Below are 16,548 nucleotides of genomic sequence, written 5' to 3' on the forward strand. Positions count from 1 at the left end.
AGAATCTGGCGTTATCCAGTTCCGAGCTGCGGAGAAGCCCACTGCTGCTCCTCCCAGAAAACTAGAGTTCACAGGTAGTGGCCTTGGAGCGCTCTGGCTACTGCCAGCCCATCTGCCCCCAACAGGTCCAACCTGGGATGGCGTTTCCAGCCACACTATGAACTTGTATACAATTTAAATATTTAGTTAACACATACTTGGCACTGATTTTAACCACTGTCTGCCCATTTCTACTCCTGTAAGTCTTTTCTTCCTCGCTAACCCTCACGCAGTCTTCAGTTCCCTGGGTAGCCCACCTATCCCTTCTCCAGTCTGTGGTCCTCTCTGTGGACCCCCATGTGCAGGAGGAGGAATCTGGAGACATGGGGAAAAGATGCTAAAGGGTGAAGAGGTCCAGGATCTCAATCAGGGATACGAGCTGGGGAAGCCAAACTTCAGTTCCCTGGTCATATAATTCACAGTTCAAAATAGGAGTCTTTGAGAGGCAAGGGGAGCATTATTAGGAATTAATAATAATAGCTACATTGGTAATTAATAACAAACATGTAGTATATATTAATGATTACTATTGTCATAAAATAGCAAATTATACAGGAACAAGTAAGGGCAAACCATATGACACTTCCTATGTGTAGCTCTGAGAACACACTCCTAGAGTACCCATGATTGCAACTCATAATAACCAAGCCAAGAGTCAGCCAAATGGAGACAGTCTCCAAAAGTAGACAATGCAATGCATAAATATGTCTTCATTCATAACTGAAGGTTCATTAGAATATTTTAAAGTGCAGTAAATCAAAATAAAGATAACACTCCCTTAATCATGGGCCCTACTTTGCCCAAACACACCCACAATATGACACACAGGTCAATGATGGAGTTACCATAGGTAATAATATACAGAGTGTGTCGAAAAAGATGACAGAAGGCAACAATGTTTGCAGAGTATGTCACATGGAGTGTGACAAATCCCAAAGACTAATGTTCTCCATGTATTGAAGGTCCACTTAAACACCAAGACATGAACTCCGCAACTATTGAAGATAAAGAGGAAGAAGACTGTGTCCCTCAGAAGGCAGAGTTAGAACGAAAAGGGAATTTTGCAGAGGCAGAATAAAACGTCAGACCATTAACACTGCCTACCAACAGGAGGGGCTGCTTCCGGAGGAATCAACAGGGTGGACAGAGAGCTACCCAGGATCCTGGAGGGCAATCCTTTAGGGAGGAAGGGGGAGATGAATGAGCTCGACAGGGCTAAGTCCTCATGCACACGGGGTGGAGACAGACGCACACGTGGGAGGCTGGTACTGCTGGTGGAAGGATAAGAATCCAGAGGCTTCCTGAACAAGGACAGAGGGCCTGTTTCCTGCGTGCCTGCTGGACAAGGAAGAGATTCTGCACTGAGAGCCATTTCAGCACGCATCACCGAATGCGAGACACACCACGAGGTAACGGGGGAGGCATGGAGATCACACCCACTTGACGGGTTCTGGGCCGCTGCTCCGTTCCTGAGCACGGACGCACTAGACGCTCTTGCAGGCAGTGTTCCTGCATTCTAAAAGTAGGCTAATGTTACCCACAGGGAGGAAGACATTCTCACTAAATTCCATTATCATTTGGCAAATTTCGCTTTCAGAGCGCAGGGCCTTTTCTTCCACTCTAAGAACAACTCTGTACTAACACAGTGGGAAGCGGATTGGAGAGAAGAGGTGGTGGACACCCTCACCACCTCCATGCTCCTTTCTCCCCTGGTCCAGGTGCACACTTCATTTTTCATGGGTGTAACCAGGGCTCAGGGTGGTTTTGCAGCTAGAGTGCAGGTTAATGCTTGCTTTTCTGAACATCTCGTTTGTCTCTCAAAATTCCTTCCTATCTTAACTTACAGGAGTGGAACTCCCAAAATACAAGTAGAATCTACCCTGCTTCCCATGAAGGACAAAATAAGTTGATAAATTATGCCCTGACACCTAGCGTCTGACAGCATGGTTTTCAGTAGAATTGCACGTATTACTTCTTGGCCTACAAGTGAAAATGAGCCTGCAGTACATTTCCTGCTCTGCTTGACACCACATATGGACTCGAGGTCCAGAGGAACTGAAAAGCATATTTATGCTGAACAAGTTGCACAAAGAAGAACAAATCTTGCATCCACTCACCCTCCATCCATCCATCTGTCCATCCCTTATCCAGACACCTCATCCATCTGTCCAACCCACCTGTCCATCACACATTTGTCTAGGGCTCACATTACCAGGCCCTATTCTGTGAACCTTTGATACATTAGTGAATCAAACTGATAATGACACTGTGATCAACTCAGGTCAAATGACTTGAATTTTTTCCATTCCTCTCTTGGAAGGAAAAACATCAGATAAGAGAAGCAGATAAAAGCAGGAGGAGGGGTGGGTAAGGTCAGGCAGAGCTCCTGACAAGCAGGCTGGGAGCAGAACTGAAGGACGCACACAGGGCTGACAGTGAGAAGAGACAGTCCAGGTGGAGAGCGAGGCAGGTGCCCAGTCCCCGGGAGGACAGCAGGCAGCTAGGGCCAGCTGGGAAGGCCCGAGGGCCGTGTGCAGGCCTCGGCTCACCTGAGTGGAGGAGGTCTGCCCGCAGCAGCAGGGGAACCTGGCTCCCATCCAGAAGGGAAGCAGGGCGCTGCTGCACTGAGACCCGGGGAGCAGCTGGGGCCCTGGGGAGACTGACCGAGACGTGGCCCAGGTGTTAGTGGCGCGTGGTCGAGCGGCTGTGTTCCGGCACTTCACAGAACCACCAGCAGTGCCGCTCCACACGGGTCGCAGGCACCCATGCTCATGGTGCCAACGCCAGGGTGAGACTTGACGCCAGGGTGAGACTTGGCGCCATGGTGCCCGGGGACTGCGTGCTGCACCGTGAAGGCACGGGTGAATGCCTCCACCAGAGGCCACCCTTGCTGGAGTGTGTGGTGGAAAAGCAACTGACTGACGCAGAAAACTAAGGGTTAACACAAGCCCAGGTGTGTTAGCAGTGCCACGGCAGCTACGACCCTAAAACCACAGTGCCAACCGACACCCACGGTGGGAAACCCCTGTCCTTGATGCTGCTGTTGTTCATACTTAATTTTAACTCAGGCAAAAAGGAAACAAACAAGGTACTTACAACAAACGAGACATTTTCCTAAGTTGCTTGTCCTAAATAAAACATTCACCTTTAGAGAATGTTACTGTCTTCTAATTTGTGATAACAGCTTGATACTGTGATTGTGGTTGTACATCTGAAGAGGAAGAAGCACAGATTCAAATAATCAAGGAGCCACAGTGTCCTTACACTGATTCAAGAAGGGCTCCTTGCAGGCTGCTGGCCTTTCCTCCCACAGCCCGGCCTGCGGGGTCCAGGCATTCCCAGCAGCACAGGCCGCGGACTCCCCTGTGCCACCCACCTCTCGGCCCCAGCATGATCTCTGTCATTAATTTCCCTTGCCCTTTATCATGTCATCCTTAAGATGAGAACTGGTTCCAGTGAAGACTCTCAGGTGGAGATGACCTTAAAAGTGAGAAAATGCAGGCTGTCGAGGGAAGGGGTGGGCAGGGAAGGCCTGAGAGTGGGGTCACCATGAGGGTTTGGCACAAGCTGGAGAGCTCACGGAAACTCGGAAATCACAGAAGCAGCAGAGGAAATTTCACCACTAACTGACGTCACCGCAAGATAATGATGCCGCGACACTTGATGCAACTCAGAAAGAACCCAAAAGTGTGATGCACATTTCCACCCTCTCTAAAGAGGGTAAAGGGTACAGACTGACCACAGTCCACTCGTCCACTCCCTGCTGCACAAAGCTTTTAACTTCGCTGGGTCTCAAGAGGAGCACCCCTGCAGCGGCAGGACCCCCTCGGGTGCTCTGGGTGCACATATGTGACATGCAGTTCATGTGGTGAAAGGACCATGTCACACAGTTGCAGGGACAGAAGGAGCAGCATCCAGCAGGGGTGAGCGTGGACCATTCACAGTGAATAACGCATCTCTGGGGTGGAAGGTGCAGCGGGGGAGCTGCAGGCATGGGAGGTGTCAGGGCGGCAGGTGGACAGCAGACTGCAGTGACAGCACAGCTTGGCCTTGCCGGCCACCAGGGAACAGCTGGCAATTTCACATTTTACTTCCCTTAGCGAAAGGCAGAGGGGTCAACCAGATGGCCTCTCACCGGGGCAGGAGGAGAATCTTTTTTCGAAATAATCCATCTTTCAATAGTCGGCCCCCTCCTCTATCAGGGGCTTTCAGAAGCATGGGAGACTGCAAGGCTGACTCCAGCTTCCAAAATAGAAAAGGGCCTTTCCTGGGACACAGCTGGACGGAAGGTTGGGCAACTGGTCCTCTTCTTAAAATTCAGACATGCACATGTCGGTAGCTGGTCGAGCTTCACCAGGGAGCCTGGCAGGGAAGACAAGAGCCTGCAGCTGGCGGGCAGGTACTGGCTCCGTGGCCGAGCTTGCCGCACACCTGCTGGCAGGACACGCTCCACACCGCAAGGGTCTCCCGCGACTGTGACCGTTGCATCGTTTCTTTTCCTTTCTTTCTTTTTTGTGGTATGGTAGCAGCAGGGATTGAACCCAGGGTACTTTGTCACCAAGCCACATTCCTGGTCGCTTTAATTTTTAATTTTTTAATTTATTTATTATTTTATATATATATATATATATATATTTTTTTTTTTTGTAGTTGTAGATGGACAGCATGCCTTTATTCTACTTGTTCATTTCTACATGGAGCTAAGGATTGAACCCAGTGCCCCACACGTGCTAGACAAGTGCTCTACCACTGCGCTACAGACCCAGTCCTACTTTTTTATTTTGAGACAGGGTCTCAACAAGTTACTTAAGGCCTCACTAAGTTACTGAGGCTGACTTTGAACTTGTGATCCTCCTGCCTCAGCCTCCTGAGCGCATCATCTCCTGGGGGCACCTCTTCCTGCACCTCCTTCCCTTCCTCCTCCCTCTTTGCAGTGGATACCCCACAGGCAGGTTCTCCCAGGCTCTCCACCGCCCATCCTGTGTGTGCCGTGTGGCTTCACCTGGGCTCCACTCTCCTTGACTCTTGTAAGTTTGGACACTTCTAAGGTTGACAGCTTGACGTGTGGCTCTACCTTCCTGCCCTCAGGCAGAGCCCTTTGAAGCCACATCCAGTACCCTTGCTGAGGCTGATGCCAACCCTCTACCTCAGCCCAGCGGGGCTGTGTTTGGAGAATGAGCTCCTGCTCTGTCAATCATTCCAAAGAAAACGAAAACCAGGCGAATTACTGACTCCAAGATCAGCTAAAGTCTTTTCTTGATTATTTTTACTGGCAAATTCTAATACCAGGGTTTGAATTATTTTAGGATCCACTGCTTAACTGACTCTCTGAGAGCTTCTCATGAAATTCATTCCAAGTGAAAACCGTTCTTCGCTTCAGAGCCCAGTCGCACTTGGATCTCTTGACACTGTTTGTAGGGTATCAGGTGGTTCCTCAAATACCCCAATGCAAGGGCACGTGGCCTGTCTCCTCAGAAATCTCACAACATACCATGTCCGGGAGGGTTCCCTCCGAAGTCCTGCTATCGAGGTGAGTGGCAGAATTAAAACCGAGCCCCCGCATCCTCCCCATTTCCATGTCGGGTACCGAAGTCTCAGCCTCTCCAGGCAGCGGCTGCCTCTCTTGGCCCCTAAACCCGCAGGCCATCTGGAGACAGCTCTCTCTACCAGGCATTTTTGGGGGCACATTCAACACATCACTCTCCACGGTCAAAAGACCCCACAGGCACTTGCTAAGCATTAAGCATAAACAAGTTTCAAGGGCAAGAACCGCCAGCAATTCAACGGCAAAGACTAAGCAATTGGAGCTCATTTTCACAGGTGGTCTTGCACCTGGGTGCGTGGTCAGCGGAGCAGGTGCTGCACACGACTCGCCGCCCTCCTCCAGCCTCAGCCGGGAACCTCGCCTCTCCCCAGGAGTCTGCTCCAGGAGTCTGCTCCAGGATTCCAGGTGTGGGAGGAAAATACGCCACGCATCCTGGCAGCTCTCAGGAACCAGGAGAAGGCCAGGCAGGGAGCTGAGCATCTCCCACTGCCTGAAGGTCGGACTCAGCAAGCGGAGCAGGTTGGGGGCGTGAGAGGAAAGCAGGAGAGGCTGAGGGGCGGGCGGGGGGAGCCGGGGCAGGAAGCAAGGAGGACAGCGGTGCTCTTGGCCCCCCGCCCTGCTCCACTTCCTCCTCTAGGACACGTGGTCTTCCCGGGAGTCAGTGACACACTGCTGCTACCTCATGAAATACCGTCTTGTTTACTTAAACTGGTTTGAGTTGACTTTGGAAACTTGAGAAAAAGAAGCTGGATACACTGCAAGACAGAGCCCGGTTGCCCAGCGTCTGCAGCCCCGAGCTGACCCATGAGGGGCCTGCTCCTGGTCTTGTGGCAGGTGGTGACAAAGCCTGCAGTTGAAGACGAGGTGAAAATCACAGCCCCCCTTGGTTTGTAGTCTTGCAATAACTAACTTGCTGATTTAATGTGGCATTTTCTTAGGAAAGACTGGCTATTGTGGCAATATGTAATTACCTTTCCAGCGGACTCTGAATGGAACTCAGCAACACCTTATGGACCCTCAGGAATCTGCCGGTCTGTCCACCAGCCCAGTGGTACACCCACACCTCTGGGACTGGAGGGGCAGTCCAAGCAGATGGGAAGGCCAGTCGCCCCTGACGACAGAATGCTCAGGAGGTAAGCTGTTCCCCAGGCATTTGCTGTCTCAGGTAATAAACCATGCAAAGAGAAAGCTGCGGTGGGTTTGGCCGACAGCTGGCCTACACTGAGAGTCACTGGGTGGGTTCATGGTAAAGAGTCACTGGTCTAATGTCATCCAGTTCCACAGAAAGGCCGACGGAAGCAGAGGATGACTGGATAGGGCGTCAGCTGATCAGAACTCAGCTCCTCAACTGCTCCTGCGAACTGTGACCGTGGTCCCCGCGACCTCACGAACTCTCAGGTTCTGGGACTGGGGTGTGCACACCTAGGTGGGCCTGGCTGGGGTGTCACCGCTCTGTCCAGCAGATGTAACCTCAAGTGAAGCAGGTCAGACGCTGAGAGGAGGGAGGTGAACAATTTGACTTCTACAAAAAGAGGGGCAGAATTACAGGGTAAGCAGGAGGTTCACGCTGAAGTCCACGAAGACCTCGAGAGAGGATCTGCACCTGCCCAGGATGCACCCAGTGGACGGGGTGGGAGGTCGCCACTGGAAAGGGCGTGGAGGTACAGGAGCGTGGGTGCCAGCTGCTGCTGTCCTCGGCCGGCTGGGGCTGCAGGGGTCTCAGGCAGGAACTGTTACGCACACGGCTTACCTGACCCTCAGGCTTGCACTGTGACGTTTTCCAGTAGCCAAGGTCAACCGCGATGCTGCGTGCCAACCTCATGCCATGAGCACTGGCCAAAGTGGTGGCCTGCAGAGACGGCCTGGCTGACGGCCAGCAGGAGGGGGCGGGTCTGCCAACCCAAAGGATGCCGAGCAGACCCGGGAGGGATGCTCGGCATGAGGTGGGAGCACCAGGACAGGCGCTGAGTTCCCTGGGGGCAGTGAGAGGCTCTGGAGAAGCCAGGGATTGGAGCAGGACAGCTGGGTGGGTTTCCACACAGAGGATGCACAGCGAGCAGGCCTGAGCCGGGGGCTGGGTGTGGCTGGACAAGGCCACCAGGTGGGATGAGCCTGGAGGAACAGGCAGCGACAGAGCAGCCTCGGGGACAATGGCCCCTGTCCTGTGTCAACAACATCCAAAGCACAATGGTGGGCCATGAGCATTCTGTAAGCTGCCTCAGAAACTTCTAGAAGAAATCAGTCATCAGTTACATACTTTGCTTATTGACATCATAAAAGTACACAGAAAAAGGCCAGGATTTCTCCCACAGTGCTTTAAAATGTGCCAAATGTCAGACCCAGGTGGAATTGACTGTTCACACAACAACTCTAAAAATCATTGGAGAAAATGAAGGACAGGAACCTGACAGCAGGAGCTGCGTCACGCGGCTCCTTTCTGTTGTCTAAATGCATTTTCTTCCTAATATTCATTCACTGTGAAAAGCTCTGACATAAATTTCTTTTATGTACCATGGACCATTTGCTGTAAGTAGAAGGTAGCAACAAATTACAAAATCAATGGTGCATCTATCTCAGGATGGCCAAACGGCTTCCTAATCATTGTATTTCCATATTCAGGAGGACAACAAATGGCTTTAAGATGGCAAGAGCAAGTTTTAAATAACATTCAGCAACTGACACGCGTCCGTCAATAATCACGCCAGGAAGCGGTTGGATGCTCATTCCCATTTCTGATTTACCAGCTCACTCGCACTCACTTCCTCTTCATTATGGGAGGCTCTTGCCTTTCACATGGGGACCAACTGCATGACAAAGACAGCCAGAGGAACCCAGGACAGGCTGCAGCGAGACGCACGACCCTGCAGTCCCCACCTGATGCAGATGGATCAAGACGGTGTGACCACCCCGTCAGGGGAGCTTGTGGGAAAGGGTTGGCCCAGTACAGCCTGCAGTGATTCACGGGAAAACATGCTTGGCTTGGGGCAGTTTCTCTCTCTCTCTCTCTACCCCTCCCTCCCTCCCTCCATCCCTCCCTCGATTCCTCCTCTTTCTCCTCTCTTGGCCTCTGCCTCAGTTTCTCTCTCAATACCCCTCTCCCACTCCTTCTCGCACACAGTCAATACCCAGGAATCCAAGACTCACGGGAAGCTTCCTCCTCTGGAGCACGAACACAAAGCACCGGCCAAAACTGGCCAAGAGACTCAGATGTCCAGAGAGATTTTATTCTGTCACTGATGGGTGGGTCGCTGGGCAGATCGGAAGGCCCAAGCGCTTGCTAGAGAGCACACCTGGTCTACCGATCCTCCTGCCACCGCACAGGTGGGCAGCTCAGGACGCAGAGAGGAAAGAAGGAAGGCGGGAGGAGAACCTAACCTGCACTAGAGAAAAATGGGAGCACGCAGCACAGCCAGGCAGGCTGCCCGCAGGGACAGTGGCCGCCCCAGGAAACGTGGAGGAAGAGGCGCAGGTGAGGCTGGCCTGGGGAGGGCACGTGCTCTCGTGCCTCAAACTCTGCGACAGTCACACCCTGTGCAGAAGGGAGTCTGCAGCGTGGGAAGGACTTCTAGGCGGTGGCGGCCTCCACACGGCAGCCGTCAACAGGGGTCGTTTCCAAATACCGCCTAGGTGAAGGACGAAAATGTGCTCTGCGTGTCAGGTGTGGGTAGTGAGGCCTCGGCCTCGGTCACATGGCGAGCGCTGAGCTGCTTCCTCACTTCACGGATGACCCCATGTTCTTACTGCAGTTCTGGGAAGCTGCAGGACACCTTTACTGCTGTTGTGGGTGAAACACATTAGCTCTGAAATCCACAGTCTAGGATGTTCGGAGGAGACCTGAGGCACACGCGTTAACCTCGGCATGTTCAACACGGGAGGGAACACAGGAATCGTTGCTTGACATCCACGCTGTGTGTTGTGAAAGGCACCCGCAGAGCCTGCAGGAAGGCAAGCGGAGACTCTCAGAGCTGGACCCAGGAGGAGGGGTCAGGGTGGCCAGGCCAGAGCAGACTCAAGCCCGCAAGCCGACATGTTCTGTGTGTTTTGGACACGACAAAGAACAAAGCTGTAGGCCCCAGGGTAGAAGGGGAAAGCTCACTGCTGTTACCAGAAAGGGGGTTTGAAATAATTCCCGCATTTCTCAAAACGATGCTTTGGAGGCAGCCCTGGAGTCCCTGGATGGAGAAGGCGGAGCCGCGCAGCCCAAGACCACTGAACCAAAGCCTCTGGGGCGGGCGGACGTTCCGCCCCGCAGCGCCCTCAGCCGACGCCTGTAAGAAGTGCAGGATGAAGCCACCGTCCACAGGAGCGCCCTCCACAGCCGCACACCCACCCAGGACAAGCTGGGTAGCCACGCCCTCGCCAACGATTTGAATGGGATGCCCCAGGACGCCAGATCAGCACTGCTGCTTGGGGACTGCGGGTGCTCAGGATCCATGTCCAAGGCCACCTGTGCCTTTGTCAGACAGCCCTGCCCCAAGGCTTTGTTCTCTCAGGGGTGCTGTGTGGAACATGCCCTTTGCCCCCAGCACCCTCAACTCACCCGCGCCTTCCCTGCCTCGTTCCATGTCCCAGGAGGCCAAGCCCTGGCCTTCACACCCTGCAGCCCTCACGTCCTTGCAGGCTGGCCTCGGGTGGGCTGGCTGGCAGCACTGGGAGCCCACAGCCAAGAGCTGTCCAGAGGTGTCTCTGCCAGTCTCCCAGGCCCTGCCGCCTGCTGGCAGGGGTGTCCTCCACCCACAAACACACCTCAGGCCACACTTCCATGGCCCCCGCCTGTCCAGAGAACAGTCACGCCATGGCCCCTGCCAACTGTTCAGGCTCAGTCGAGGCCCAGCTTCAGGTTCAGGCTGTCCAGTCTGCAGGATCGTAACTCTCCTTGTCCTAGTCTGCCCAAGCTCAGCAAACAGCCTCGCAGGAGGGGCTCAAGTCGGATCAGGCCTCCTGAGAGACCCTGACTGGTGCAGAGGCCCGTGGTGCTCTCTTGCACCTGCAAGGAAGGGTGCAGCCCTTACTACCTGCAACCCACCCACGCCCCGCACCCTACCTGCTGGCCTCCTGACAATTAAACTGCAGTTCCTGCAGGGCAGGGCCACGCCGCAAGCAGGCTGGTGGCCACTTCCTTCCCTCATGCCACAAACAGCACTTCCTACACATGCTAAATGAATATTTGCTTAATAAACTGATTAGAATGAGTTTCCTTTAATGCCTTCAAACGCCCAGCCAGGAGGACTAGCAGGGCCGCAGCTGGGTTGTGCAGTTGTGTGTGTAGGATATATTTACACGGAAGGTGTACCTGAGGCACTCCATGCGACTGTCCCAGCCTGGAGCTCTCAAGTCTAAACCGAGAGTCCGTGGCTGCAGGGCTTTGGGATGCCCTCGGAAGCCAAGGACAGGGTTGGCCTGAACTCAGAGGCTTCCTTTCTTCCTCTGGCTCATGGGAAGCCATGATTGCTTCCTGGCTGATTATTCGAGTGAGGAGGCTTGAAGGAGAGTGGACTTTCCCACTGGGAATGTTAGGGTTTTAGAGGTACGAACGGTTTGTTTTCCAGTGCTGAGGAGAGGGGCTGCGGTCTCTGTGCTGCCACCCACACCACACCCACCTCCACAGCCCACACCACACCCACCTCCACGACCCACACCACACCCACCTCCACAACCCACACCACACCCACCTCCACAGCCCACACCACACCCACCTCCACAACCCACACCACACCCACCTCCACAGCCCACACCACACCCACCTCCACAACCCACACCACACCCACCTCCACAACCCACACCACATGCCCACCTCCACGACCCACACCACACCCACCTCCACAACCCACACCACACCCACCTCCACAACCCACACCACACCCACCTCCACAGCCCACACCACACCCACCTCCACAGCCCACACCACACCCACCTCCACAGCCCACACCACACCCACCTCCACAGCCCACACCACACCCACCTCCACAACCCACACCACACCCACCTCCACAGCCCACACCACACCCACCTCCACAACCCACACCACACCCACCTCCACAACCCACACCACACCCACCTCCACAACCCACACCACATGCCCACCTCCACGACCCACACCACACCCACCTCCACAACCCACACCACACCCACCTCCACAACCCACACCACACCCACCTCCACAGCCCACACCACACCCACCTCCACGACCCACACCACACCCACCTCCACAGCCCACACCACACCCACCTCCACGACCCACACCACACCCACCTCCACAGCCCACACCACACCCACCTCCACGACCCACACCACACCCACCTCCACAGCCCACACCACACCCCCTCCACAGCCCACACCACACCCACCTCCACGACCCAACACCACACCCACCTCCACAGCCCACACCACACCCACCTCCACAACCCACACCACACACCCACCTCCACGACCCACACCACACCCACCTCCACTACCCACACCACACCCACCTCCCGACCCACACCACACCCACCTCCACAGCCCACACCACACCCACCTCCACGACCCACACCACACCCACCTCCACGACCCACACCACACCCACCTCCACAACCCCCACACACCCACCTCCACAACCCACACCACACCCACCTCCACAGCCCACACCACACCACCTCCACGACCACACCACACCCACCTCCACGCCCACACCACACACCCACCTCCACACCCACACCACACCCACCTCCACAGACCACACCACACCCACCTCCACAGCCCAACCACACCCACCTCCACAGCCCACACCACACCCACCTCCACAGCCCACACCCACAACCCACCTCCACGACCCACACCACACCCACCTCCACGACCCACCACCACACCCACCTCCACGACCCACACCACACCCACCTCCACGACCCACACACACCCACCTCCACGACCCACACCACACCCACCTCCACGACCCCACACACACCCACCTCCACAACCCACACCACACCCACCTCCACAGCCCACACCACACCCACCTCCACGACCCACACCCACCCACCTCCACGACCCACACCACACCCACCTCCACAACCCACACCACACCCACCTCCACACCCCACACCACACCACCTCCACAGCCCACACCACACCCACCTCCACGACCCACACCACACCCACCTCCACAGCCCACACCACACCCACCTCCACAGCCCACACCACACCCACCTCCACAACCCACACCACACCCACCTCCACAGCCCACACCACACCCACCTCCACAGCCCACACCACACCCACCTCCACAGCCCACACCACACCCACCTCCACAGCCCACACCACACCACCTCCACGACCCACACCACACCCACCTCCTACGACCCACCACCACACCCACCTCCACAGCCAACCCACACCCACCTCCACGACCCACACCATCACCCACCTCCACGAACCACAACCACACCCACCTCCACGACCCACCACCACCCCACCTTCCACCAGACCCCCACCACCACCACCTCCCCGACCCACACCCCCCCACCTCCCACAGACCCCACACCACACCCCACCTCCACGACCCACACCACACCCACCTCCACAACCCACACCAACACCCACCTCCACAGACCCACCACCCACCCACCTCCACGACCCCCACCACACCCACCTCCACAGCCAACACCACACCCACCTCCACAGCCCAACCACAACCACTCCACAACCCCACCACACCCACCCAGACCCACACCACACCTCCACAACCCACACCACACCCACCTCCACAGCCCACACCACACCCACCTCCACAGCCCACACCACACCCACCTCCACAACCCACACCACACCCACCTCCACGACCCACACCACACCCACCTCCACGACCCACACCACACCCACCTCCACAGCCCACACCACACCCACCTCCACAGCCCACACCACACGCCCACCTCCACGACCCACACCACACCCACCTCCACAGCCCACACCACACCCACCTCCACGACCCACACCACACCCACCTCCACAGCCCACACCACACGCCCACCTCCACAACCCACACCACACCCACCTCCACAACCCACACCACACCCACCTCCACAGCCCACACCACACCCACCTCCACAGCCCACACCACACCCACCTCCACAACCCACACCACACCCACCTCCACAGCCCACACCACACCCACCTCCACAACCCACACCACATGCCCACCTCCACAACCCTTCACAGCCCGTGAGAGTAGGAGCGTGGGGTGGTGGTTTTTCAAACATAAAACTGCACCCATCAACATTAGGTGGACCAGCAAGGAAACATGATCCTGTGGGAACTCAATTCTGGCCAGCGGTCACCAGTGACAAATGCTGCCCTCTGACTGGCCAGCTGTGACCACAGTGTGAGCAGCCACCTCCCCCCATGTAATTTCTCTTCACCAGATGAGAAACAACATATGTGACCAGTGACATCGTCACCAGACAAATGCCACACTGCCCTCTGCAGCATCTTGCATGACTCAGCAAAACCCAAAGTGTGACCCCCACACTCAGCAAGCACAGGCTTTGTGGTGCACACTCCGCCCAAATGAATAATAAAGACATAAAAATGGTAACAACAATCATAGCACAACTCAGCGGTACTACGAAATCCACTGTGGCCGCCTTGGACTCTTCAGGCCTTAATTGATCACATGTGGATTCCACTGAATCTCAAATGTACTTCACAGAACTTAGGTCATGTGAGCAAAAACAGGGTTAGATGAATTATCCCTTTTTACAGGTTAAGAAGCGAAGCTCAGAGAGGCGGAGGGACCTGCCCAGCGTCACACAGATGTAAATCAGCAGGTAGAAACTGGAGGCCAGGTCCTGGGTTCTGTGTCGGCTGCACCTCACCTGTACCACTGGGACAGGTATTCCCAAGAACTCTTCCTCACCCGACAGGGGTGTTCCTCTGAGCACCTCCCTCTGTGCGAGTGACAGGCCTAATGTGTCGTAGGTGTACTATGCCAAGCAGGGGCTTTCAGAACAAACACAATGTAGCCCGACTTTCCTGGCTCCAGAAGCAGGTCCCCACTGATCCCCGACTTCTTAGGTATTGAAGCGTTGTATGGGATCCTATGAAGCACTCATGCCTCCCGATTTCCAACAAAAGTCTCTCCACAGAAGCCCTGCCAGCCTGCTAAGGCCTCTTTGATCCGCCAGACCCGTCTTATCCTATTCAGACTTAGGAACACAGGCTCTCAACTTATCTAGGCCTCTCTGAAATGAAGTGATTTGGCCACAGCATTGAAATCAAGTTCAAAATGCTGCTAATTTAAAGGAAACGGCAACGGATTCAGCGCTGCCACAGACTGGCCGAGGCCGGGCTGGCGAGGTGACCTGCTGGGTTGAGCTGGTGCGGACCCACACGCTGGCTCTGGAGGCGTTCACCTGGAACCGTCAGCGCCTCCTGGCTTTCCTGTTTATTCCAGCACCAGTGGGTGCCCTCTGTCCAAAGGCCCCCATGTAAGTCCCTGCGATGGCCACAGAAAAGGCGCTTCCCTCCTGGAACAGCGAACAGCTGAAGACACAAGACACGCACAGGCAAGTCACAGAAGAAACAGCGGAGACCAGCACGGTGAGCTGAAGAAGAGACGGTTCCACCTGAAAACCGCCCCACAGCTGTCACGGCTATTGCAGGATCAAGGTGCAATGTTACATTGGGGTCCCATTTCCAGCCTTCTGAGGGATGAAGGCTGGTTTCAAACAGCTCCTGAAAGTGACTATTCCTAAGACAAGGAAGGAATCCCTATGACAGAAAGAGGACACCTGCATCAGCCTCAGCCACAGCAAGCCCAAGCGAGAAGGCCGGGTTCACTGCTCATAAACCTCTGGTAACGGGCACGCGGATTTCACGTGACCTCGAGCTTCTTCCAAGTTGTTGCATGAAAAAGGAACAATACAGAATGTGTGGATTCCTAATGTTAGGATGTGACTTACAGAGATGATAATACTTGGTTTATCTCAACTCAATATATTTAGGTGAGAGTAGAGAACAAAGCTCCAAATGATAATGTAATAACATAAAATTGTTGACGTTAAAATATGAACGACCTTGTTACAATTTTTACCTGCATAGCAATCTTTATCAAAAATCATTTCTGATTACGATGACCCGATCAGCGCTGGACCATCAGTACAGGCCACTGGTAGAGGAAGTGATAATCGGGGCTCAAGCACTGCACACAGACAGGCTAGCGGTGGAGACAAGTGGCTTCCCAGTGGATTTATGCTCCAGGACCTGTTCACACCACGGATTTGAGTCTCTACATCTCCATCTCCTGAAGAGCGCCTCTTGGCTGATGTTCTTCCAAAGTCGCCATCTCTCAGTGGCCACCTGTCCTCCAGCACTCCCTCTCCATGGTGCCCTGGTGGCCAGAGCAGCCGCCCTGTCCTGCTGCCTCCCTCTCCTGCACAGTCAGGGCCAGGGGCTCCCTGCACAGGCTGCACCTGCCACAGCCACAACCTTCCCTGTGACACGCCGTCAAAACCCAGGGTGCACACGTGAAAACACAGTCATCAAACACAAGGGCTCCACCCCACAGCTTGGTGCTCCCGGGAGCTCCCGCCCCACCTCGCTGGTCAGTCAGCGCCACAGTCCCCTCACCACGCGTGCAGGAGGTGGGGCCTCGGGGCACAGCCCCCAGCCTGTGGTGCACAAGTGCTCTTTTGAATGCAGAGCCCTGGGTTGTACAATCAACTCAATAAGTCGATGCAAAGACAAAATGTTCAGTATGAAAACAGACTGTAGTGCACCTAAGCGTCGTGCCGAGCTCCGGCCTCGAGTGCTGTCTACTGGACGCACAGCCGAAGCGACAGGACGACTCTGGGGACTGTCCAGGCCAGAAGACACGGACGTCAGCTCCTGCCTAGTGATCCAGCACTGAGGTGTTCCACAGTAGCAGGAGGTCAGATCCACTCAGGATCCCAAGCCCTCACGGCGGGATCATCTCTTAGTTCTATGGCATC

The 16,548-nt window shown here is 55.1% G+C and overlaps 1 protein-coding gene across 7 annotated transcripts in view; it reads right to left on the minus strand.

Moving 5' to 3' along the window:
• The window catches only part of Dpp6 (dipeptidyl peptidase like 6), an 872,193-nt gene that overhangs the window by 335,395 nt on the left and 520,250 nt on the right, over nt 1-16,548 (minus strand). The window lies entirely within an intron of this gene.

Source organism: Sciurus carolinensis, chromosome 8, assembly GCF_902686445.1.
Source record: "Sciurus carolinensis chromosome 8, mSciCar1.2, whole genome shotgun sequence".
Lineage (NCBI taxonomy): Eukaryota > Metazoa > Chordata > Mammalia > Rodentia > Sciuridae > Sciurus > Sciurus carolinensis.